The 26,900-nt window shown below is 44.4% G+C and overlaps 1 protein-coding gene across 10 annotated transcripts in view; it reads right to left on the minus strand.

Moving 5' to 3' along the window:
- The window catches only part of CYRIB (CYFIP related Rac1 interactor B), a 97,135-nt gene that overhangs the window by 67,869 nt on the left and 2,366 nt on the right, over positions 1–26,900 (minus strand). For 3 of the 10 annotated variants that reach the window (XM_085221678.1, XM_085221684.1, XM_085221682.1), the window contains exon 1: positions 7,445–7,512. The exons of 3 other annotated variants lie outside the window; for them this stretch is intronic. The gene's annotated coding sequence lies outside the window, so the exon portion shown is untranslated. Of the gene's footprint in view, positions 1–7,120; positions 7,261–7,444; positions 7,580–26,900 lie in introns of those variants that run through there. 4 more of the 10 variants (XM_085221688.1, XM_085221686.1, XM_019614244.3 and 1 more) reach the window with 4 other exon arrangements.

The following is a 26,900-nucleotide window of genomic DNA, read 5'->3' on the forward strand; positions in this document are numbered from 1 at the left end:
GAGCAACGTGGAAGACTCAAAGAGAGCCTCCACTGAAAAATAAAAGCAAGCTCATCCCTCCTTCCTTCACCAAACAGGAAGAGAAAGGAATTGGTTACCCCAAATTCTGCTAATAAAGCTGCACTACCACCATGACTTTGCCATACTGTCTGAATACTAACATGGATCTTTTTACAGCACCTGAAAGTTTGACCTTTCAAGTCCGGCCCTAAAGCTGCGTGACTACAGTACAGCTCAGGAATGCAGGAAACACCACTATCTGCATCAATATCAAAGGTTTGTGGGAGTTTCTAATAGCAGATCATGAGTTCTTGAGAGTCACACAATGCCAGAATTAAATTCAATTCCTCATTGCTCTGAGTAAGCAAATATTTACATGAGGAAAAAATAATTCTAGAAATAAAAGTTTGCCTTTCTAGCAAAATGAAACAACCACATTCTGCTTGCTGCAAGACTTTGCCCACTGCTGCATTCTCCAATTCAGTTATGGTGTCTGTAAGTCCAAAGAGACAAAAAAAAGTCTTGAAATGGAACCACAACAAGAAAACAGCAGCACATCTGATAGGCATGTGGCTGTAATACATAAACTATTCTAAAAAGGCTGGGGTTCTAGTCATTTCTAGCCACGCATGCAGAACTATGTGAACTTCTCTTCTTCGTGCCTTTGCTCATGTGTAAAATAGGAAGCAAACCACTTCCTCATCTCACCAGACCGTTCCGGTAACAAATAACTGTACAGAAAACAGACCAGACCAGTACTATCCAAGAGAAAATTAATTAATTTCTGAAGCAAGATTTTAAGAGAATATGGCAAGGTACTGAAGGACAGAACAAAACAAGCACCGGTCACTTTGCCCTGGGGATAAAGCAGGGGTCCTAACCAAAGCAATAGATACAGTTGTGTATTCAAGGCTGCCTTCTGAGTGCTCTGTTCCCAAGATCACAGAAAAAAAACAAACAAGTATATAGCCTTAACTAGGAGATGAGTCCAGTCAGTTTGTCCTTGTAGTAAGTGCCACATGAATGGAATCAGAATCATCTGCTCAATGCACTGGTTTCTGTCACTTCACCACATCAGGTTGAAGTGGCAAAGATACATCATCTACGAATGGTAGAAAACTCAGATGTTTTATTTAACTGTCGTCCAATCTCTACAAGTTTTCTGACCCTAATTTTTCTTCCAATATATCCTTGTCCAAGAGACCCAAATCCCTCTTGCTTCTCCTGTCAATTCTTCTCATCCCATATTTTCTTTGTCCAGCAATTTCCCATTTTCCCTGATGACACCAACCTGCTGACAGATTAACATCATCATTTCTACACATTCCCTCAATCAATACCATACTGACAGCCTTCACACAGTCCACAAGCTCCCGGCTTTCTCTCCACTAGCTTTTGAACAAGCTGTCCCCAGCTCAGACCCAGACTCCAGTTCCCATTTTTTTTTTCCTACTTTCAGCTCAAAATGAGCTGCTCCTCCTCCTAGCTTACTGCTACCGCTCCTCACCTCAGACATTATCTCCATCCCAGCTCTGTTCTTCTCCATACTGCCTGACCGGATGAATGTTTATTAGAAATGAGTTTTCATAGGATTGTAATGGGGTCAAAATAAGGCATATTCTGCACTAGGAAAGGAAAGGAGGCACAAACCCTGCAAAAACACCCTGCTGCAGAGCTCAGGCACACCAGAGCTGTTTGAAGAGCTGTCAAAAAATGTCAAGAATACAGTTAGAACATCTGTTCCCAAGTCTCACTTTTGGCAACTACTGAAGTACTTTGACTGAAATTCTTTTGAACACCTGACACAATATTAACATCAATATATAACAGTATTTGCTCAATGTCTTAATCAGTAGCATACTATGCTGCCATTTCCTAGACGTTACTGCCAGTCTCACCTGCAACAACAACCTCCTGGGACACAACTCTACCCCACGCTTATTAAGAAGTACTAGAAGATTCTCCAGGACAAGTTTGAATGTTGCTAGAAACAGATTTCTGAAAAGAAAACAACTTTGGATTTGTTTGGATGCTTGAAAGCTGTTGAAACATCTCTAAACTTCAGGCTAGGAGATACCAACTAGCTCATGTCATGATGTTACTGCTGCTAAGAAATGAACTCAACACTGAAGTGAGATGCAAAGGTAAGTCCTGCTAAAGCACATGAAGTACTGCTGCAGCACTCACAAGAGTACGATTTCAGCCAGCTGCACGTGAGCACAAGCAGCACCCAGTGTAATAAACGACAAAACTACTATTACAATTCAATTGGGTGTTTGACTGATAAACATCTTCTCACAAAACACAAGCAGGAAATCTAAATACTAAATCAATTAAATACTGTTCCTTATCAGTCCCCATACAATGCTCTGTCTTGTCCATATGATCCTCACTTATATAAAAGGTCAGCAGTTTTACCTTCAAGACAAAGCTCGGTAAAGTCTGGTGGTTACACATTTCACTTCCACATTAAGAAGGAACAGTTTCAAATAACCATGTGCCTCAGCACATTAAAGGTGCAAATGTGACAAAAAAGAAATGAACTGGCTTTTCAAGCTCTTGCCCAGAACACACTTTGTGAGAGCAAAACCTCTCAGGCAGACAGTAAACAGGGAGGGAGGTTTGCTTCGCTTTTAAGAAATATATCTATGAATATATTTTAGCCATTCTTCTAAGTTGATTTTAGTCTATGAGTGCCTTTGAAAGAGCCTAGAAGTCAGAAAGCTACACTTTTTGCACTAAAAAGATTAATGTTGTACATAAGCAGAAGCAAGCACCTTGCTGTCCAGCACAAAGACAAAGAGTTCCACGTGTGTGAGGATGTTACCCTCTGGAGTCCCATAAATCCAAATAAAGAGAACCAGTAGTCTCCCAGTGCCACACCTGACTGGAAGCACACTCAATTACATCTGACTTCTGAAGTTACACAACTGCTAGACCCACTTGTCACAGAAACAGGGCTTACCAGTCAGCTAATTTACAACTCGGGTTCCTAGGAACTCATCTATTACCTTGTATAGCACACCAGAAGAAGTTATTCACCCAACACTCCATTTAATTTAATCATCAAGTGCTGAAGGAGAACCAGAATTGCCTCCTGGCTGAATTTAAGAGGCTTTTGAACTGCTCCAGTTAAACAGAACTCGCTCACAGAGCAGCTTCGTGCTACCAGAGAATGGTTAAGTATGCAGGCGGATGTAAAAAGGGCTTTTAAGGATGTATCTAGGACAGCCTCCTGCCCCACTTCCTCATACATAAACTGATTGTTGGTACAGAACTTCTTTTGCCTAGTGGTCACCAATTCAGGTGGAGCATATGTTGATGAGAATCAGCCTTCCAGACCAACGTATTAACTCCCACAAGAGGAGGCTTTAGGGTTTGGTGTGGGTGGCAGACAGAAGGCCTGTTTTGCAAGGCAGGCTATTTTAGTAAGTACAGCCACACCAAACTGAATGCACTCAATCTCACAAGCTAAGCTGTCCCAGACCCAATTACTATTTGCACTGAGATCACCTGGGAATCTCAAGTCTGCAGATCTATAAGCCAGAGCATCAAACACCTTGAAGATCACAAACCATAGTGCACTTCTACTAAAACATGAAAAAAACCTCCTATAGAAACATTATTAGAGGAAATCAGTTTTTATACACTTGGACTTTGTATTTATTTCAGAGATGTTCAGTCTCTGATTTTTCCTACAGATCCATAATGATTGTGTGTAGCTGAGAAAACACTGACTTGGGTCAGTCACACAGTATTCCCCAAATGCAGTATTAGAATTTAGGTTAGAGTAAATCAGGTAGACAAAAATACTTCCCGAAACACATAAAATAGTTACAGAACACTAAAAAAGAAGCCTGGCACCTCACCTCATTTTAGAAATCATAACTTCATGACCAGCCTTTACACTTCTAGAGTTAACCGAAGATAAGAAGCCATTAAGCATTTAACTAAGACCATACGATACAGTCATACAGTCGGCAGCAACAGCAAACAAAGCTGTTACAGCATAAGCAAACACCAAAGGTTGGAAGACTGGAAGGACACTGTCAGCCTTTACCTCTTATCTATGACCATCTCTGAACTGCCTTGAGACTCAAGTCAACAGGAGCAAAAGGCAGAACGCACCATTTTACTTTCACCTTTCAATTGCTCTGCCTGCAACTGGTTTCACTGTCTCCACAGTGAAGGTATTCTCTGTGCATCAGGCTTCCACATGACAGAGGAGACAAAATGTTTGTTCTAAAAAGAAGAATGCAATTAAAACCACAGGAGATGGGGAACACAGGAGAAAGTGCTGTAACTAAAAATACTTCCAGCTTTACCTCGTCAATTCTAAAGCTATTCATCGTTTGCTGGTGGTTTCTGCTAAGCTCTGCTGTTTATATAATTGCTGTACTTCTACCTCCAATAGGCAGCAGAACAGCAAATGTAAAACAGCACCTATAGAAGACAGCCTGTTACTCTCAGCAAATTTCAGACAGTTTGAAACATTCTGCCAGCTGCAGCAGCCAGCTTGTGGCACTCAAGAGAACATTCCTGAACCACAGAAGAGAAACTGAGGTGGATTTATAAGAGACCCTGAAATCAACAGCAATCAAACAAGCCACTGTCTTTGTGCACGTGAAAAGTAAACTTGTATTAGACGTTAAATTATCCAATGACAAGGAAAGTTATATAAATACTCTTTCATTACAGATTAATATTAAAGGAAGACTTATAAAGATTAAGTCAATAGTCCTTTTGCACAAGTACTCTTGATACATGCAAATGAATGGGTGTTGAAAAGATATCAAAAGGTACAGACAACTGGTCATTGCTTACAGCTGGAAAATGCTTTGAAATTAATCTTACTCTGCCTGCCTGATTCACCACTTCCAGGTGCCAGGGCTATTAAGTGCCAGTGTCTAATTCCTTGCATCATCCCCTCACTGTCATCCCCCCTGAAGCCATTCTGATAGACCTGGGGGGACCACAACAAAAAAAGATTCCTCATCTCCGCATCGCAGTGCTAACCACAGGAACACAATGCTGACACTCAAGCCCTGTGTGGATTCTGCACTTATATTCACTTGGGCTTCATACCTCGCCTGTAGGATGTTTTCTTAACAACTAATACTCCAGAAGATGCAATTTGACAACACCCAAAATATTCAGCCTTCAAGACGTATTTTCATTATTTCTTTTTTTGTCTCATATTTATAATATACTTCAGGGTGGTTAACATGAGCTTTAAGAGTCCTGAGCCGTGCTCCTCAACTTAAGCCTGCCAACATCAATGAATACAACTCTTGCTGCAATTCAAAGACAGCAAGCTTTCAGAAGAGCAGGCAAAGGTGATAACCCTGATTTACTTTCATACTATTTCTTCAGAAGCAACAAGTACTCAATGACTGCTAAAAAACAAATCTGACTTCCTGCATGTAAGTTTTACCTCTCCTTTACGATTGTTCCCATCCATGCCCCCAGCTGGCAGGCAACACCACAACAGTGCTGCAGGCTGCCTGCATATCTGTATCCTCCTAGATACAGCATGGAGGGGAAAAAGCCTACATTTAGTGTCTGAGCAGGTACAGAAACCCAAAGCGGCCCTCCTACATACTGCTTTCCAAATGACAGACCTCTATTACTGTATCATTCAATAATACCGTGCTTAGCAACAAAAATACTCCCTACCCTCCTGTCTCTTCATATGAGTGTCAAAGTGTCTGTCTCCAGACTTCTATGGAAGCTCTCCACATACCTTTCCCTGAACTATTTGTGCTAAGTATTGCATTCAATTCATCTTAAATTAATACTTCTGCTAAGATATATACTAGCTACCACTGCACAAGGTATAATACTTTTTCCTTACATGCAGATGTTACAAAGACAATGCAAAACTCTAGGAAAGAGTTAGAACAGTACAGTTGCATGTGCAAGAAAAGAGCCAGCTAACACTGTATTTCAAGAGACAGCCAGGCCCTGCAGGAAAGGCTTCATGTGAGGAGGTGGATGATTTCAGAAGAATCTTTCAATAATCACTCACCACACGTGGCCTCAGCTAAACTGCAAACAATGAGGAAAATCTAGAGCACCTGATGCCAAATGAGAGTTATGTAACAGAAAGGATCAGATTCGTTCCTCACTTTCATACAATGGCAATGCTTCATGACAGAGGTATTTTAGAACTGATTCTGGGATTGTTTCTTTCCACTGTCCCTGTTCTCTGACAGCTAATGTATGCAAGAAACCTCACAGCTTGACTTCAATAAAATGCTATCTATGCTTCCACTAAAAGCTTCTGTTTCAATAATGCAGCGCTCTCCGTATGTCAAACAAAACCCATTCCTATTCCACAGAAGAGCAGCGTTTCATTCACGTCATTTGGCTTTTTACCATTACCCTTACAACACAGAGCTGAAGATGTTTTCCGAAGCCCAACAACGTATTTCACTGTAACAATGTACGTCAGGGTGCAACTGACAGGTTGGTGCAGGTTCCAACTCTGACAGCAGTAACCTCAGTTGAGTGGCTCAATCTCTCCTCTCCAATACTTCCACCTGCCACAGCCTACTACAGAAAACACTCATTTACTGTATGAACAGCAAGGAATCAGCACAAGTAAAGAAAGCTGTCTATGCAGAAGAAAAAAAAAACAAAGTTGTTTGAGGAAAGCAAACTTTGCAGAGCTGGTAATAGGGAAGATGACAGATCACCACCTTAGCCTCAGCGTTTTGCTGGCTTGAGGATCAACAAGCATGTTGACATGACGCCCGTATTTCTACTTTACACCACGAGAAATTCGAAACAAGGGATATAAGAGGTGAGATGCTGCTACCACATCTGAAGAGCTGCCACACTGATATGAGCATGCCACAGAACAGGAAAAGAGGAAAGCTCCTCACAAACCTCCACAGCCAGCAGCATCCCTGTTTCTTTACCTGGAACACGTCTGTGAAGAAGGCTGTTGTATTTTAGGACGCCAAGAAGATGCTATTTCACCAGTCTGCAAACTAACATGACATAACCGAGTTCCACACACCAGCATTCCCACATCAAAATCCAGACCTAATTACAACGTGATTCTATCGGTCGTTCAACGAACAGACGACAACCGCCTCCGAACCGCTGGACTCACCTTACCCGGTGCTGGCGGACAGCCCCACTACCGCAGCGGGGACGCCCGGTCCCCACGACAAACCCGCCCCGCTCCGCACGCTCCGCTCAGCGCACGTCCCCGCCGCACGTCCCCGCCGCGCCGGCCGCCCCAGGGCCGCTCCTCGGAGCGGGGGGGCGGGCAGAGCCGCGAGAAGTTGCGGAGGAGCAACAGATGGGACGCAGCGCCGTCCCCTCCGGGCCGCGGCGGGAATGTGCGGTACGAGGGAGGTCGCGCCGCCGAGGCTGAGAGGCGCGGAGGTCGCGGTGAGCCCGGCCCGCCCTCCCCGCACGCCGCCGCACTCACCGAGCCGCCCGGCAACGCGGACGGAGACGGAGCCGGAGCCGCCGCCTCCCTGGGCCGGGCCGGGCCGGACCCCGCGCAGGGCAGGGGCGGATGGCGACAGCGCCGGAGCCGCCCGCACTGAGGGGAGGGGGGAGGAGGGGGAGGGGGCGAGCCGCAAAGCACCACAGGGGACCGGCCGTGCGGGCGGGCGTGCGGTGACCCGGATGTACCGGCTGGGAGGAGCGCGGAGGGAGGGGGAGCAACCAGCAGGTGAGTGCGCACGCGCGCCCGGCTGCCAGCACACTGCGCATGCACCTGCTTTGACTCCGAGTGTCTCAGGCAGGGGCGGGGGAAGCGAAATAGAAGCGGGCGGGCGAGCCGGGCGGCTGCGGGTCGCACTCCTTAAAGGGGCCGCCGGGAGGCAGCCGTGCTGGGGATAGCCATCCTCCGTGAGGCGCCCGAGCTTCCAATGCAGCTCTCCAGGCTCCGAACCAAACGTGTGCGGAAGCCTATGGGAGCATTCAGGGCATCCCAGCCAGGCGCCTTCTGCCAGGCCTCACAGCCTCCTCCTGCAAGTGCAAGGAACTCATCTATATATATACACTCACATATACATGTATTTATCCTGCCCCTCCAAGGTCCTGTCCCATCCTGTGAGGAGTTTGCAAAAGCAGGAGGACCCCTGAGCTCACCCAGAGGTACAGCACAAGCCAGAAGGCCAACCATATCCTGAGTTGTATTAAGAAAAGCGTGACCAGCAGAGCCAGGGAGGTGATTCTGCTCCTCTGCTCTCGTGAGACCCCACCTGGAGTACTGCGTTCAGATCTGGGACTCCCAGCACGAGAAGCACATGGAGCTGTTGGTGCAGGTCCAGAAGCAGACCATGAAGATGATCAGAGGGCTGGAGTACCTCTGCTGTGAGAACAGGCTGAGAGAGTTGTGGCTCTTCAGACTGGAGAAGAAAAGGCTCCAAGGGGACCTTAGAGCAGCCTTCCAGTACCTGAAGGGGTCTACAGGAAAGCTGGCGAGGGACTTTTTATATGGGCAGGTAGCGACAGGATGAGGGGAAATGGTTTTAAACTGGAAGAGGGTAGATTGAGACTATATATTAGCAAGAAATTCTTTACTGTGAGGGTGGTGAGACACTGGAACAAGTTGTATTCACAGTGAGGTTGTGGATGCCCCCTCCCTGGAAGCATTCAAGGCCAGGCTGGATGGGGCTTTGAGCAACATGGTCTAGGGGGAGGTGTCCTTTCCCATAGCAAGAATTACAGGTGATCTATAGGCTGGAACTAGGTGATCTTAAAAGTTTCTTCCAACCCAAACTGTTCTATGATTCTATGAAATCTCAGCTGGGAGCGCCTCAGCCCAGGGCTTTGTCCTCCTGTGTGAAGGGAAGCCTCTGCTGGTAATGGCCTTCCTGGCCTAAGGGTTAAGGCTTAACATCCTGAAACAAAAAGCCAGCAAGACATGCATCGCGCCTTAAGTCAGCTGTGTGGCTTACTTATTTATTTTCTAAGACCTGACTCAGGGGTTTTAAACATTCACTGTGGGCAAAACTGTGATGGGAAAGAGCATAAACCTCCTTCTTAGCAAAAAACAGGATTGCTGACTAAAGTAATGTGTATATCTTATCCCAGGTGGGTCATGTTTTAAGATGTAAGCAAAAAGAAAAAAAAAATAAAAATTAAATCCTCTGGTGAGCTCTGAGCTGCCAGACTCTCCTGCAGAAGGAGCACCCAATGGCCAATATTGTGCTTTCTATCTCCCATAAATCAAAAGATATGCAAATTGTGCTAGGGAATACAAAAATGTAATTTAATGACATTAAAGTTCACTGACTTAAGGACATTTCATTCCACATACACATCTTCATGAAAAAAACAAATTCTGAAGGTTTCACCTTTTGCACACCCACTTCATCACTCAGGTTGTGGTGTCATTGAACATCGAACATCATTAAGGTTGGGAATGACCTCTAGGATCATCTAGTCCAACCATCCACCTACCACGATATTGCTCACTGAACGATGTCTCTCACTGCCACATCTCCAAATTTCTTCAACACCTCCAGGGATGGTGACTCCACCAGTTACTCTGCAGAGGATGCACATCCCAAATTACCTTTACTTCTTAGTTTGCAAAAGCAGGGGGATAGCATCAATATCCTGTTTTCAGGCCTGCTTCTATAGGAGAATTATACAAATACACATGGAGAAAGAAAAAAGTTATCTGGAATCTAGACTATTATTTTCAAAACATTCCCATGAAATTTCATCTGACCTTCACTATGAATGGCTGAAGAAGCCAAAGGCTCAGTTTACATTAGGTGAGATTGCTCACCTGATCCATCCAAAATAGCCACCTCAGTGAACACAAAGCAACTTCTGATTTCAAGGCCTTGCCTCTAAAAATTTGGTGCTGCCACATACTCTATGCTAGGAGCAGTTCTGAGAATGAGCAGGACAGCCAGCGGGAATGCACAGATACAACCAAGACAAAACAGGTGTCTGGCTCTCCTTGAAACCCCACAGAATCAATGTGAAGAAAGCCACAAGAGCCATCTGAAAGCCTAACCACATCAGCTACTTTCTCTTCTGAAGCCAAATGCTAGTTTGAGAACTGTAAAATAATAGTGAATGCTGAGATCCTCCAAACCCTTTTGAGAAAGAGGAAAAATGGAAAGGACTTCAGAGATTAATATGCAACAGTGTATTTCTCTTCTTTACATTTTCATTGCTGTATATATGTTAACTTAAACTGAACTCAGTTTCTCTCATAATTTGGTAGGATAAGAAATACGGCTTTAATAAACTTAAAAAAAAAAAAAGTATTATGGATAAAATAACCTCCTGGGTTGCAAAGGATGCAGGCTGGGAGTGCAGTCTAGCTCTAGAATCTGCCTGATGCAATCAAAAGAATTCACTACATTGTAAACTGTGTTCTCAAATAGCGTTCAGACAACACCAGGGCTGGTAAACCATGTTCCTAATTGTCTGCTGCCTCCACCTAAGCAGGGAAAGTGCTCAGAGAAGCCTGGGGGGTTGTTACAGGTTAGTGCAGATTGAGCAAATAGGTGAGATGTCCAAAAAGATATGAAATATTTTCACAGCAGAAGTTTCTGAGCAGATTGGCAGAAGACCAGAAGTCCTAGTTCTGCTTGTGTTTGATTTGTATAGGTTAGGCTGAAGTGCTTGATGTGACCTTTCACTTCTGCTGCAGGAAGAATTTTTTGCAATCAGCAGATAAAAATTCTGCATTGTAGGAGATGGATGCAGTCTCCTCCCCAAGATGCTAGCAGGTCACTACCACATTTTCTCTCGTCTCTGCAGTCAGCAGTCTGTGTGCCAGGCAAGGAGAGATCCAAGTCTCACTGAGCTGCATTCAAAGGAAGCAGAATCATGCTCCAAATTTATGTTGGATGCATCATCTGTAGGTTTAATGCACCTCTCTTATAGAGAACTTTGTTCTGTTATGCAGAGCTAAGGAAACAATACAATCAGCCTCAGGGATGAACAATTTTTGATGTTCATAACATTATATACTGCCTGGGGTATGGAGTGTTGGGGAGCGAGGGGAAGGGAAAAAACATTCTCTTCTACTGTTACTATAAGCAGTTTTATAGCAATATTTACTCTCTAGGGCTCTCCCAAATTTTGAGCTGGACGACCTCTCATCTTGAGCTGGACCTCTCACCTTTCAGGAGTACAAGTAAGAGTGCCCAGAACCTAAGCATTTAACAGCAGCTACATATAAGACATCCACGCTGCACATAATTGAAGCATAAAAATTACTGAACAATCTGGAAAATGTTGCATGACTTAAAACCCACTAATTTTCTATTAGTTCTGCCTTCGCTTTTAATTTCTTAATTGCTCCTTCTGAATAGAAAATGACTTTACCAGGTTATTACTGCGATAAATATTAAAAAATAATAATAGGAGATGATATTTGCCAGTCAGTATTGTAAAATTAGGAGTGTTAATAGAACAAAAGTGCTCTTATGCTCCCAAATGCACGTAGGTTGTTTTGTTAGTAGGAGTATTGTTGCCAGGTAAGTAAACTGACCCTTAGGGGAGAAAATAGGTCAGAGCAGGCTCATAGAGCAAAGATTATTTAGCTCCAAATGCACTACTGGAAATGTATATCTAGTGTGTGTGCGTGTATGTACCAGTGACAAAAGATGAATTTATTTTAGATATAGACAGCTACATAGATAAATTAAAATAGAGAAGCAAAGCTGCCCTTGGGTACTGCGCACAGTTAGAATAACTGCTACTTTTAGGTTTAATGGTAGCCTAGGGGGAAAGTCCAAAATAAAAAAGGAAGTCATCTTCTCTCATTTGTACTCAGCAGAGACAACAGCCTGCACTGTCCATTGGCAACAGTGTTGTTTGTATGGTGGGGGAACAGCACCAACTTTACCATTCTGTGGATGAAAGTGGTAAGCGTCTCATATTCATACAGATATATGTACACATATATTTAATCTCTAAAGAGACAAGATTTCTTACAGCAACATTTCAAGACTGGAAAAGAGCAGCAGCTTTGCAGAGATCCTTTGTTACACTGCTGTGGTTCATAGCACCTTTCAGATCAGATAAAGCTGACATCAGGTTCTGCCCTCCCCCTTCCAGATTTCTTCACCTTAGATGAGGGATTGCAGAAGCAGTCACATTCACACTACAGTGTCCTTAAGGGCTCTCATTGTAGGTAGCAGAAATTCTCTGATATAAATGTAGCTCTTCAGAAATATAAACAGTTGCAACAAAATATGGATGATCAACATAAATTTCAAAACAGCACAGACAAAACAAAAAGCCAAGGGCAAATAATTCTGTGCTTGCAAGGATGTCTGAAGTGCTTCCAGATACTGTGAGAGCAAACTATTACAATGTTTTACATTTGCATAGAGACAAGCACTTTAATCTCAAAATGTCCATTTCTTCCCTCAAAGGTCATTTTGATATTTAAGTGGCAAGTGGGGAAACCAATGCATTTCAGTTCTGTCTTTTTACAATTAACTGGAGACACTTAGAATCACACAACCATGGGACCTTTAAAGGCCAGCTAGTCCAACTCCCTGCACTGAACAGGGACACCTACAGCTAGAGCAGGTTGCTCAGAGCCCCATCCTCCCTGACCTTGAGTGTCTCCAGGGATGGGGCATCCGCAGCTTCTCTGGCCAAAAACTGACTGTATCCCAGTGCTGTGCTCCAGTCACTTCACATGACTAACTATGTGAGTCATCTCCTCTTCTGCCTCTACAAAATCTGAGCTTATTTTCAAGCTTTCTCATCTGTTGATGCAGTTGCTCCCTGCAAATGATCAGCACGGCCTCTTGGTGCAGCATGCCTCAGCTAAGATCTGTAACACACATTCGATTAATGAACTGCTCCTTCAAGTCAAGTGACGCAGGAGAGTACAGCGTTGGACTGTGATCAAAGATAGCGGGGATTTTACAAAATAAAGCTCTTCTGTTTTTACATTTTATTGCCTTTTCTCAGCTTACCCATATAAGACAAGGAAGCAAAAAGAGGAATAAAAAGAAAATGGCAGGTGTTAAGCTTGCATTAGAAAGAAGACTGCAGACCAGTAAGCATAAGGGAAGGTAAAAAGAGGAACTGCAGCTTCTATTTTAATCATATGTTATCTCTGCTGAAAATTGAAATAGAAATTATAGTAATAGACCTGTTACAGAACAGAGCAGAACACAGCATTAGATGCTGAGATTTTCAGGCTTTTCTTTTTTTTTTTCCTTTTCTTTTGTGAAATACAGAATTTTTTCACTAGCCAACCTATGGATAGCATTGTGCTCCACACTTTGAATAACTACAGTGCTAACAAACTCTGTTAGCAAACTGGTGAGCTGGACAGCAAGAAGCCTGCCATGCAATGGGGACAATCCAGCATTACCAAAGTCAACATCATGGCCACTGACTGCAGTTTCCAGCTTATGGCACTCAGATGTGAAGAATAACCTGATGCAATGACTTTTTGTGATCTGTTCAACAAAAGCCTGCTTCGACTCGGTGCAGTGGCAAAACAACAGCCTCTTCAAGGTGCTGGATTATCACTTCTCTCTGAAGGCACCCAAACGCCACTGCGCTTATTTACTCTGGGTGGCAGCTAAGAATATTTAAGTGCTTCACCAGGTAAGAAGAGGCTGCAGAATTGAGGTGCGATGCAGGGTTCCAGGTGCTTCACTTGAAACCCTCAGTGCTTCACTTCAAACCCTCAGTCAAGTTCATAAAACAAAGCTGACCACCAGGAGCACCATGGGAAGCAAACACTGCATCTGAGCTGGAAGCTCTGCACCAGCCTTTTCCCTTTTTGCACAAAACGTTTCGGGTCAATCAGCAGTGTAATGGTGTTCCAGTTAATGGACAGAATCAATGTTTCAGAGAACAGGAAAGGCAATATTTAAGAAAGCTAGACTGCTTCATTACACTCTGGAAGAGAAACCAATTTTTGATTTTAAGCAAAGGTAATTGTGCCACCCCGGAGGAAACAAATATTCATCGATTTAATTGTGAATTCTACCTACCTCAGGAGCATGAGACTGGTATTTTACTTTGATCACATCATTTGTAGCGATGTATTCATCATTTTTTTCACTTTTTCTTTTTTTTTTTTTTATTATTTTTTCCCCCTTTTCCTAAAGTGCTTAACCTAATTGTCATTAGGAACCTTTAAAACAGCATCTGATTCATAAATGATTTTTGGTCTGTATCTAGTAATCACCAAGGGACACTGTCAAGAGACCATTTCATGTTGTCTCAGCTGATCCCTGTACTGCAGTGGCAGTTAGCTTCCTCTCTGGATCACAAGGGATGTTGAAAACTTTCAGCAGGGAAACTGGTAAATTAATTAAAGCACCTCAGTGAAAAGTTCTGGAGAGTCAGTCCCAGAGAGGCCAATTTCAGAATTCAACATACAAATGCAGACATCTCAACATGAGAGTGTAAGGCATAGGTGGGAGCAAGGACAAGCTTAGGTCCCCCTTAGGCTGCATCTCCTTCTGTGGGTCACCTTAATGCCTGGTGGCACAGCTGTGATCTGATGGTGCTCAGTACCTCACAGGGCTGCAGTTCCATTCTGAGGCTATTCTGTCCTCTTAAGGATCTGGCTGTTTATTCCCATCTGAAAGGTAGCATTCAGTTTAGCTGATCAAAGCTTGGGACTGGTTCTGTAAAATCCACCTGAACTACTATAAACTTAATTTATGATCTGAGTGATATTAAGTACAAGGCTGCTGAATAATGAAAGAAAAAAAGATGACAATTAAGTTATTGGCTCATCTCCCTCTTTAAAATACTGTTATGCTACAATCATCTGCTGCATCTCATTATACCATGATCTTCGTGCAGTTCCATTGTGCTCCTAAAAGCAGCAGACATTAAACAACTGCAGTATGTAAAAAGTGTTGAAGAAGCCCCTCACACACATTTTCCTGTAGACCATCCAGTGACCTTAATAAGCAAGGAAGCAGCAATCTTACCAGTGGGAGAATTTCCCAATCCAAAGTCTTGGAGAGGATCATTCTAAGATGCCTGCATAGCTCAAATGACAGAGTCCATACTGCTCATATAAGCAAAAGTCTCTCTAACTGCAAAGACAAACGTGCTAGCAGAGGAAACAGAAAGCCAGGACTTCTTCCCATACTGTAATCTGTGAGGAACAGACTGGAAGCTGATGAAGGCTGCAGTAAAACAAAGCACTTAGGCATGCACTTCAGCACTTCCTTTGTTGACCAACAGAAACCCTGCACACGAGACATCTTTTTCTTCTGTTTTCCTGAGCATGAACATGGCACGTAGGGCTAAATCTAGCACCAAATGCAGCTGTGTAATATTCAGTTAGCAAGAAAAGGGACTAAAGCTGACACTGCACATTTCAACTACTTAAGCGTATTCTGAGCTCACTCAATGAATGGAAAGATAATATTCTTTCACATACAGCAGATGAACTCCTTGCATAGGCTGAGAAATATTCTGCTTACACCAAGCTGGATGCAGTTCCATTAGAGATGTGTGGATTCCTGAGTCATAGCTGAGGTACAGTTTGGTACTGATCAGAGCAGAACGAACAGCTTCCCACTGTGACCACATTGCCTCTACAGGAATGCGTCATAAACTCTTTTTTTAATAGGTGGTCATGCACTCATCATGCTAAAGGATTCCTGTCTCAGGCAGCAAATGAGCTAGAAAAGTTAAAGAAGCAAAACACTCTTCTCCTGTGAGGTACCAGACTGTACTCAGAAGAGCTTTGATCATTTTTCTGGCACTTGGATTAAGTGTCAGCTTTCAGTGGTACCAAAATTCATACCATTAAATTTCAGTAACTTCATATGTAAAAAACTAAGTCATGCTGTTGACATGACCTTTTATTTCTTAATTGCATCTTATTCTCTTCCAAACAAAGGCAAATAATAACTACTTCTCCGTGCTTCTATTACATTTACATTTTTACTTTAATCCTAATTATTTGTTGAACTTTACTTTTAAAGGATGGGAGGGATGGATGTAGGCAAAAATAACGTCTCTATGGTTTGCTCAGAGAAGTCTGGCAGGGATGTGAAATGATCAGGGGAACCACGTGGGAGCAGATGAACGTAAGTCCTAAGTATGCATGCTTCCAAGAGCTTTTAATGGGGTCACTTCTGTCCTAAGGCACAGCACACCACAGTTCGGATGACAGATTTTGGCCCTGAGCTCATCAAAGGTTTTGCAGATGACTTTAACAAGCTTGGGTTTAGCACAGAGGGGGCTGTGCTCAGAGGACCTGAATGTGGCCAGATGGCCAAGAGGGGGATGTGTCCCCACCAGAAGATTGAGTGGTGACCATGAAAGAAGACTGAAAGATTCCTGGGTGGGAAAAGCATCATGCTCAACTTGGACAAAGGCTTCAGAAGAACAAATGGATGGCTTTAAAAAGGCTGCAAAGGGAGAAAACATTAGAACATAATGACTGTCACTGAGAAGGAATGGCTGCTGGTTATTCTGCAATAAACCTTTAAATTATTCAATGCAGAACATTTTAAAACCTTCCCCACCCACCAGAAGTTCAGCTATTCTTTCCAATGATTCAGTTTTCCCTTTTCAATACTGTATGTTCTTCTGTTATTGTAGAGAAATAGAGAATATACATATAAATCAGAAAGCTGTACATGGGGTGGATAATGTTCATCCACCTAGCAGCTGGGGACTCTCCTTCTTCGGAACCTTTATCACAAACACATCTGTGGACCCCGTTCTCTCTGCACTACAGTCCTCCCTGCAATAAAACACCGCAGACAGACACCAGAGAATTTTGTTAGAATTAATCACAGATCAACGTCTTGGAAAGGCTTTGTTTAATTCTGAGAGGTGCTGAGGGAAAAGCCCAGGCATACACATGCACCCAGAGCTTTAGGATGAATGGATTAAAATCTGATCACACAAGGTTCTTCCCCAGGAAAAAAGGAAATATACAAGTATTTATAAGTCAATAAGGTATGGAGTTGTTGTTGTTTTCTGTTTACTTCATGTCATCTTTAAAAATGCTTAATACACTGCTTGGGAGATGCGTGTTTCACTTTAATGCAGATTTAACCATTGCAATTCATTAATTGAATTTTATGTTCCCATTAAATGCTGCAATCAATTCAGTCTTGATACTCTAACTCTTTTATCTCTGCTATAGAAAAGCTCTATTAGCTTTACTTGGCTCAAAAACAATACAGTGAACTATCCTCAATTATTAATCATCTGTTTCCCCTTCAATAAAGCTTTTTGGTCCTTTACTACAGTCTGATGATATATTTATTTGGTGTGCAGGGATCGGAGCAATACAGCGCACTCTCTCTCTGGGAAAGGACCCAAAAATAACTATCTACTTGATATCAACCCAAGGGATTTCCTAAGGGAATGCGAGTATCATTTCAGGGCAGGTCATCAGCGGTGTAGGGAAATTGGACAAATATGTGTCTGGGGAACAGATGCCTCAGGGTTTGTAAATGTGCGAGGGAACCTTTCCCCTCTCGGTCACCAGTTCAGATCCATCGAGCACAGCTCTGACTGGAAGCTATTAAACATCTAATGAACTTCTGGGGCCTCCTAAAGCAGGGAGTGGCATTCCTATCAAGCACTTACTTACATCTTGGAGCTGTTCCTACTCAAACTGCAATCTCAAAAAAAAAAAAAAATACACAGAGATGGGAACTGAATGATCCTTTCTGGAAAAAAAAAAAATATGGCAGATTGAAGAATGTTTCATCTGCAACACACAGAAAGTAGGCTTCATCTGGGCTGGCAGTTCAGCTTTAGATTTACTACCACCCCACATTGGCCTTGAACACCTCCTGAGATGGAATCCACAACTTCTCTAAGCAGCCTGTTCCAGTGCCTCACCACCCCCTGAATATAGAATTTCTGCCTAACATTTAACTTAGATCTCTCCTCTTTTAGTTTAAAGCCATTCTCCCTTATCCTGTTGTTCACCTGTTTAAAAAGTTGGGTCTCCCTCCTGTTAATAAGCTCCCTTCAAATAATGGAAGGTCACAATGAGTTTCCTCACAGCCTTCTCCTAGTTGAACACCTTGCTCTTGGCCTTGTTAAACAGAATCACAGAATCACCAAGGTTGGAAAAGGCCTACAAGATCATCCAGTCCAACCATCTACCTCTCTGGGTTCCTGAGGGCCCACTTTTCAAGCCTGACCAGGTCACTCTGGATGGCACCCCTTCCTTCTATTCTGCCAACTACATCACCCAGCTTGGGTGTTATCTATATACATCTATATATCATATATCTATATGTTATCTATAAACATGCTGAGATTGAACTGAATCCCACTGTGTCATTGATAAAGATGTTGAGGAGCTCTGGTCCCAACACTGACCCTTGGGGAATGCCACTTGTGACCAGCCTCCACTTGGACACAGAGACACTGACCACTATTCTCTGGCTGAGACCATCCAGCTAATTCTTTATGCACCTAACAGCTAAGCCTTAAAATCCATCTCTCACCAATTTAGAGATAAGGATGTGGTGTGAGACCATGTCAAAGGCCTTGCACAAGTCCAGGTAGACAACATCAGTTGCCCTTCCTTTCTCCAGTGATGCCATTACACCTTTGTAGAAGACCACCAGATTGGTCAGGCACAATCTGCCCTTGCTGAAGCTATGCTGACTGCCTCAGGTCACCTCCTCATCTCCCATGTGCCTTAACATATCTTCCAGGAGGATCTGCTCCACGACCTTCCCCGGCATAGATGTAAGCCTCATCAGCCTGCAGCTCCACAGATCTTCCTTTCTCCCTTTCTTGAATATGGGAATTATGTTTCCCTTCTTCCAGTTACCACGGAATTTGCCTGGCAGCCATGACTATTTGTCAGAACCTTTTCTCACAAACCCGATCAGAAGGACTCAAAAGACTTGCAAACCCACACTTGCAGCATCTCAGATCTCAGGGAAGATAACAGTGTAAAGAAGAATTTGATTTCATGCTCGGAGGGCTGCTCTGGGAGGCCTGGGACTCCAGAACTGTCACACACTGATGCAGGTCTCCCTGCACAGAGGAGACAAATGCTGAGCTTTACAACCACAAACCACAGCTGTCGATGGGAATTGGCAAAAGCACAGGGAATTCTGGGAAACATAGATGGCCTACAGCAGAAGACAGGGAATTGAGTAAGGCTCTCTAACACCAAAGCTCTTTTGTTCAGCTCCTGGTGCTTTACCATCCTGGCATTTGTTTTCTGTGATACTGCATGCGAGAGACATCGCAGTGCAACTATATGGTGTGTTCTCCTAGGTTATGCTGGCACTAACTCACGTAAACATGCCTTACTGCAGGCTCAGGTCCACTATGCCTCTGGGTTCAAATAATTTGCAGCCACACTTTCTACCTTAGCTGGCTGATAGCTCATTGCAGTCGCCTCCATGTTTCATTTGAGAAGGAAAGGACTGAAGTTTGCCAGTTGTCCTCCTCCCTTCTTCTAACACAAGCCAGAGCTGTGCTGAGTTGCACAGATTAGCTGTGGTGAAGCCCTGTGGGCCATCAGCACAGCTGCAAGCAAAAGAACACGTGATCAGGCTCCCAGCTCTGTGGTCCAGTACAGGAACTGGAAAAGCTGGAACTGGGCACTGTGGCTGCTGCTCAGCTACAAAACCTCAGACATGCCCTGATGCTCTGGTTTCTTTACACCTTTTTGAGTGGAAACTCTTCAGGGCTCACTCTGCACTTCTATGGCACGCAATTAAACTGCGCTCAGATTCATGCAGTGGCTTCTGAGTAGCGCAGTAATACAAATTGCAAAGAGCATGCAAGTTTCCATGGCAAAAAAAAAAGCAAAAAAAAAATACGAGGAAAGACAAGGTTTTCCATGATGCTCACCCTCTTTTGTTGCCCGTATGTGCACATCTAGCTATTCCAGTCCATTATAATCAACTATCTTGCACTCAATGGCAGGTGAAATGTCATACCTCAGGGTAAATTTTCACTGCAGTAGGCAGAGAATTTGTCCTTTAAACACCCTTAGTGTTTAATGGGAAATTGATCCAGTAATTTAAACTCCAAGAGATACAAATGTTTCTTGTGGGACCGTTTTCAAAAGTGTTGACATTTTGATTCACAAAATGAGACATTTTTAAAAACAAATGCAAATTCATTTCATTCAGGATTTGAGGTCAGCTGGGTGCTGGAAGAGAAGCGTGCGAGGAATGTTTAGCACATTCATCAAGTGTCTTTTAATGTCTGTATACTCAAGGGTTTAAGGTGACATCAGAGAAAGCAAGAGCAATTTCTGAAGTTCTCTGTACTTACTGGTGCATCTTCAGATGAGGCTTGAACCTAAATTCACCTATTTTACTTGCAGTAGTGGTGTTTAGGGCAAAAGAAAACTTGAGATAAAGGACTGAGTTTTAGTGACCTCTAAAAATACCTCTTTTGCATGCTTTTATCTCCAAAGAGCCCTGATCCTGCTGAGCAACACCTGGGGGATTTGGCAGTGTTTTGCTAATGTCAGAGCAATCCACTCCAGGACTGGAGCCCAAAAAAAAAACAGTGCACAGACCAAAACAAAGTGCACTAAGAGGGGGAAGCTCATCTGGGTCGAAGGCTGGGCTCTGGCCACTCTTCCAGCACAGCCATTATTCAGCACACTGTGCAAAAGACAATCTAAACAGATGTTTAGGACAGATCCACAACTGACTCACAGACAGTGAGTTCCTAGTGGCTCAAAATGTAACTTCACCTTCTGACACTTGAGCATTGGTTTGGGCTCCATCCTGCAGAAGAAGGGAGAACAGCCTAGGAGAGCTGGTCAACTGGCTGAACCAACTACCAGCACCTTGCTTTGATCAGCGTGTGGATTGAACTGGCACGGCTGCACAACAGGCTAGTTGGGGGCAGAACACAGGGCTTGTTTTCCAGCACATAGGGGAGAGAAAAGACTATGATCTTGCCCATGAGGAACCAGCAAAGGAGAATAAGCGCTCTGTAAGTTCCCCTCCGAGGTCCCTTTCCCCAAAGGTGGTTGCATTTCTGGGAGCTGCTGCTCAGAGGAAGTTGCACAAATTCAGGCTCTAACTGAGAACAATACTTTCCTCACAGACACACAAACAGCAGCACCCAGCACAGTCAAGAGGAAGTGGAAAAGCCCCAAACCCTATGCAATATGCAAATGACCTTATTCAGCTCTATGAAAACAACTGCCCAGGAACAACCCCAGCCCTGTGCAGTGGTGTGTAACTGATCGCCCATGGTGGCTTTGTATTAGATCTCCAAGGGACAAGCCATGGCCTTCCTGCACTTCAGCACACCGCTGGCGTGGGCAGAGGTACAAAGCTGACAAAATCAGACCTTTCCCACAGAACATGACACGCTCACTTGAGCACAGGATTTTCCTCCAGGACCTTGACACCCCTTCTCTTGCTGCCTCAGACTGGCTGCTGTGCTGCTGGGCTCTGCAGGAGAAACATTTGCTGGTCCTGCATCAGCGGCACCATCTCCCGAGAGCACTCTACAGAAGCATGATAACATACTCCTAAAATAAAGCATATCCTTTCAAAGCAGAAAAGAAACCTGGTCCCAACTCTAAGAGATTTGAGTGGCTTCTTCATTCACTGGGAATTTGACCAACGTTCCCATCTGACAAGCTGATGTAGGTCACTGCCAGCAGATCTCTGCAACATTCTGAGCACACTAAAAAGAGAACACTGACACGTACAGTAAATAGTTTCTAGCGCCTCAATGTAAGCAGGATGCCAAACATTGATGCACAGCAGATCATATTTGGTCACTCAGTCAGTACTTCAGAGGGAGTTCGCCACCAGCTTTCAAAGGCAGGAGCGCTTGCCCTATTCACTTCTGTGACGGACAAAACAGGATGTCAAAGCATCATCAAATGGCTTAGGTTGAAAGAAACCTTAAAGATCACCTAACTCCAACCTCCTGCTGTGGGCTGGTCACCACCCAACAGCTCAGGCTGCCCAGGACCCCATCCAATCTGGCCTTGAATTCCTCCAAGGATGGGGCACCCACAGCTGCTCTGGGCAGCCTGCACCGGAGCCTCACCACTTCTGAGTAAAGAATTCCTTCCTAACACTTAATATAAATCTCATCTTTTTACTTTACAACCATTCATAGGATTTGGGGGCTGCTATTTCTTTTCATTCGTTCTAACTTTTTCTGATTTGTTCTGTCATCACAAAAACCCTGTGACACATCATTCTGTGTCTCTGGCAGGGCACAGGGCTGCAGGGAGACACAGGCCTAGGGCAGCCTGCAACACAATGAATGGTGGGTGCCACTTTGGGACAGTCCCTCAGCACTGCCCAGGCCTGTCACAAGCCTCCATCACTGCCAGAGGTGAGGCAGGCTGTGGGGCATGCAATGCAAACCTGCTTGCTCCTGCAGCCTACATGTCTTAGTGGCAGCAAGGTGACAGAGCAGGAGCAGGCCTTGCGTGTAGGACTGTCGGTGGCTGACCCGCCTTGAGCTGCTCCATGAGGCGGCTCTTTGGTTTAACTGTGCTGGAACAACGCCAGCGCTTTGAGTAAACTTTTCAAAGCTGCAGTAAGGCATTGTTTAATTTTGATTTCCAACCGACCTCCAATTCACTTGGAGGGAAGGCAGAACATCCACTCCCAAGAGTTTCATCTCCTGGCCAGGGCTCTCGCTGCATACTTGCAGCTCTGTGTTCCAGCTTCCCGCTGCCCCCCAGCACAGATCAGTCACTGAGCCCTGTCTGTATTTCAGATTAATACAGTTGCAGACTAACTGCAGCACTCCAGGCTCTGGGTTTCAAAATCTCCCAGCCTCAAACCTATACACAGCCCCCCCAACATTCAAACACGCACACACGGAGCTGTATGTCACTTCTACCAGAAGCACCAAACAACTTCACCACCTCCTCACCACCACAGTTCCCTCCCCAGCAATTCAAGATCCTTTTTTTCTTATCATCTTTCCCTCCACTGGAAAGCTTCCACTCTTTCCTACCAGTCTATTGCCCCCTAACTCGTGCAAATAAAACTGTTTGGATGGCTCACGCTGCAAGTGAAAATGATGGCAGGAGGTAAAGTGAAAAGAGAAGCTGCCAGGAACCAAGCAGACCGAGAGTTATTCTTGTAAGGTGAACTATGTCAGCAATGGGTTTATACTGCAGCCCCATTAATAGCAACACAGTTACAGTGGTGGAAAGTGAACCACATCTGGGGAAATGAAAGAAGAGCGAGCGTGTGGGGGACACTTCTCACCCAGGAAATGGGAGGTAGAACCAGGCTTCGTATGGGCTCTGGCAATGAGTGACTCCGGTGTGGTGCATCCATTCAAGGCACTCGGGCAAATAAATTGGAATGGCAAAAACACCAATCACTGCTAACACTTCGCTTTGGCAAATGTTAGCAGCTTTTGTGTAGCTCTCCATTAACTACTGGCAGTGCTCTGCAGAGGAGAGAGACTGCAAGGACACAAGTGGGACAAGCCAAGGGAAGTGCAAGCTGCAAACCTCTGCCTGCCCTCTTCAGCAGCCAGCTGAATATTAATTCTCAGCTTATTTGCATAGCCGCAGATAGGCCTGTTCCTTCTAATTTTAGCTTTTGCCTAATTTAAACCTACAGGCATGCTATTTTCATGGGGCTTTCTTCTCTTTTTGATGGATTGCTAACTGCTATATGCACCCTGCATAGTTGAGAAATTGGTCATGTCCAAGAAGAGGTGGGAAACTTCTGTTAGAAATAAGGAAATGTAAAAAAATTACCCATTAAAACATGCTATCAAGCGGCAACGTGCTGAGCTGAGGAAGGGAGTGAGGCCTGCAGCCTGGCTGCACTCTGCTAGGTGCCTGGAGCTGGTGCATGCACTCCCACATTCTACACACAAGCCAGCCTACTGCCCTACCTTCCACAGCTGCATGCACACACACACACGATGTGAACTCACACACTGCTATCCTTCCTCTACTATTTTCATTCCCTCTGTCCTGCTTCCCATCACTTTAGGGCAAGGTCTGTTTTAGAGCAAGAGGAGCAAAGGCATCCCACATCTCCTCTCCCTGCTGCTCACCTTCCCACAACTACAGCATGGTTGAGGCTGGTAGGGAGCTATGGGTCCATCTGGTCCACCCCCTGCTCAAGCAGGCACATGCAGAGCAGGGTGTTCAGGATCACGTCCAGGCAGCTTTTGGAGATCTCCAAGAAGACCCCACAGCCTCTGGGCAACCTGTGCCAGGGCTCTGTCACCTGCACAGTGATGAAATGCTTCCCAGTGCTTTGATGGAACCTGCTGTGTTCCAGTTTATGCCCACTGCCTCTTGTCCTGGCACTACTGACAAGAACCTGTCTCTGACTTCTTTGTCAGAAGTCTCTTGACTCCTTTCAAATATCTACAAACAATGATGAGATCCCACTGAGCCTTCTCTTCTCCAGGCTGAACAGCCCCAGCCTTCTCAGCCTTTCCTCACAGAAGAGATGTTCCAGTCCGTTGACCATCTTGGTGGCCCAACACCGGACTTCCTTTAGTACATCCAGGTCTCTTGCCCATACTGGAGGTGCCAGCACTGGACACAGCACTCCTCTCAGCCTCAGCAGGGCTGAGCAGTGGGGAAAGGATCTCCCCTGAAAATGCAGGTATCTTCTTCCTGCCTCTGCTCCTCCTCTCACCCATAGATCCATTTCCCCTCTCCTGTAATAGTGAGCAGATGGCGAAGTGCTGAGCCCACCTGAAGAGGCAGCAATCCTGCACATAAAGAGTATGTGAAAAACTAAGGGCAAAATATTTGGGAGAGGAAGCAAGTGGGTGGAGGGAAACGCCTGGAGGGAACAAAAATCAACAAATAATACACTGAAACATGAGCACTGAGTGCCCAGCATGGGTGAAAGGGCACAGAACTTACAAAATACTATGCAAATACGTGTAGTCTATGCAGACATATGTCTAACGGATGCTAGGAACCAGGAGGCTCTCCAAGCCCCAGTGGAATGATGCCATCTCACTAAGCACAGACACAAATTTTAGCTGTTCTTAATAGACTGCCCCTGAACGTTTTAATTTAGTACTTTCAAGTAAAGAACTTTAAAGATAATATTTTTTGAAAAGGGAACTGTTATTTCTAGAACAATCAAACAGGAAGCCCAGTTCTGCTGTCAGTTATTGATAGAGCAGCAGTTCCTCAGTTAAGATTTCTCCCAGTTGGAGCAGTGTTCAGACCTAGGGACACCATTTCCAACATATCAGCCTATTCCTCATGTGTTCCCAACCTGTAAAGCCTTCCTTCCTTGTCCTTGTGGAACCAGGTTGTCAGTGCTACAGTTTCAGTAACACAGAAAATCACAGAACAGAATCATAGAATCATTAAGGTTGGAAAAGACTGTTAAGATCATCATGTCCAACCATCAACACATCCCCACTGTGCCCACTCAACCAGCGCTCAGTGCCACATCTCCATCTTTATTGAATACCCCCAGGGACAGTGACTCCACCACCTCCCTGGGCAGCCTGTGCCAATGTTTGAACTCTCTTTCGGAGAAAAATTTTTTCTTAATATCCAACCTGAATGCCACTTGAGGCCATTACCTCTCATCCTGTTGCTGCTACTTGTAGCAATACTCACAAAAAATGCAATAAAGGAAAAGCAAAACACTACAGAAAGTGGACTAATTTTTCTAGCCAACCATAAATAACCAAATTAGTAAATAAATGAAAGCACACCATAGAGGCTTTTTTTTTTTTCCTTGGAGAATAACAAACTGGACTAAAGGAACAGCCAAACCTGGGCCCAGTCCGATCTCTGAGATAGCCCATGAGCGATCAGTCCCACAAGTCACACTTCTAACCACCCACCAAACCAGCTGCTTGTGAGCCACAGCTAAGCAGAAGGAACAAGCACCAGGTAAACAGCAATAATGGCACGCACACAAAATTGTCCAGCTCATTTTCTTCCTCATACCTCAAAGCAGTCAGATCTGCAGGGATTACCTGCACGAGAGGTTGTTCTGCACACAGGAAGGTCGCCTGCACCACTTTCATTTTAAAAGAGTAACAAAAGTGAGCTGAGCATTGTCTGTGTATTAACTCTAAAATTTGGGAGTGGAGGATTTCAGTCATACATGCTCGACCCAGCACTGCTGCCTCCAAGGCTGCTACACGGAGAGCTCTTGGAAAGCAGCGTCTGCTCCGCGGGTTACAGTGATTGCTCCTGACAGGTTCTTCATGGTATCACAACAAATTAGGTCACAGATTAGATTTTCATAGTGCAGATTACATCTACTGCCTCTGATTTTTTCTTAAATAGAGCTGTAGCCGAGAGGTTTGGGCTCAGGATTGGCAACAGAGCCCCCCCGGTTCAGGCTGAGACAAAGACTGTCCTACTGACACTCATAAAACTCCTCCTTCACTGCTGCAGTTGGGAGGTTTGATAGTCTTCCTTTCCACCCAGCAGGCCTTTGAGAAAACAAGAGTTTGTTCACTAGATACCCTGGGGAAGATCTTACAGCATTTCTGCAAAGCAGATATGAAAAGCAGCATTTTTTGTTTTGTTTTGTTTTTTAATGCATTTTTTTTTATGATGGAAAAACATCTGTACCACATAAAAAATGCTGGGAATGGAAATGAAAGCTATCTGCTACATTTAACCCACTTCAATCTACAAGGTCATGCATATACTCCCTCTGAGCATCTCCAGCGCAAAAAGAAAGAAAATTAAGGAAATAAATTCACGTGTCCTGTATTGAAAATCCCAAACAAATACATGAATAAGTAAATAAATACAGGGTGAAAGAGTTTTCAAAAATACACCGTGCATGGATGGTGAAACAGCTCAGGAACCAAAAGAAAACCCATGCTACATCCAGACCCACACAGCACAGTGCAAAACAAATGGTTCTGAAGAGCTGGGCAACTGCAGGCACCTTGCAGTGTGCTCCCTACCCATCACAAAGCACAGCCTGGCTGCAGGTGGGAAATTCCTGCTCCAACAGCTGCAATGCAGAAGC

Source organism: Meleagris gallopavo, chromosome 3, assembly GCF_905368555.1.
Source record: "Meleagris gallopavo chromosome 3, MGAL_WU_HG_1.1, whole genome shotgun sequence".
Taxonomy (NCBI): Eukaryota; Metazoa; Chordata; class Aves; order Galliformes; family Phasianidae; genus Meleagris; species Meleagris gallopavo.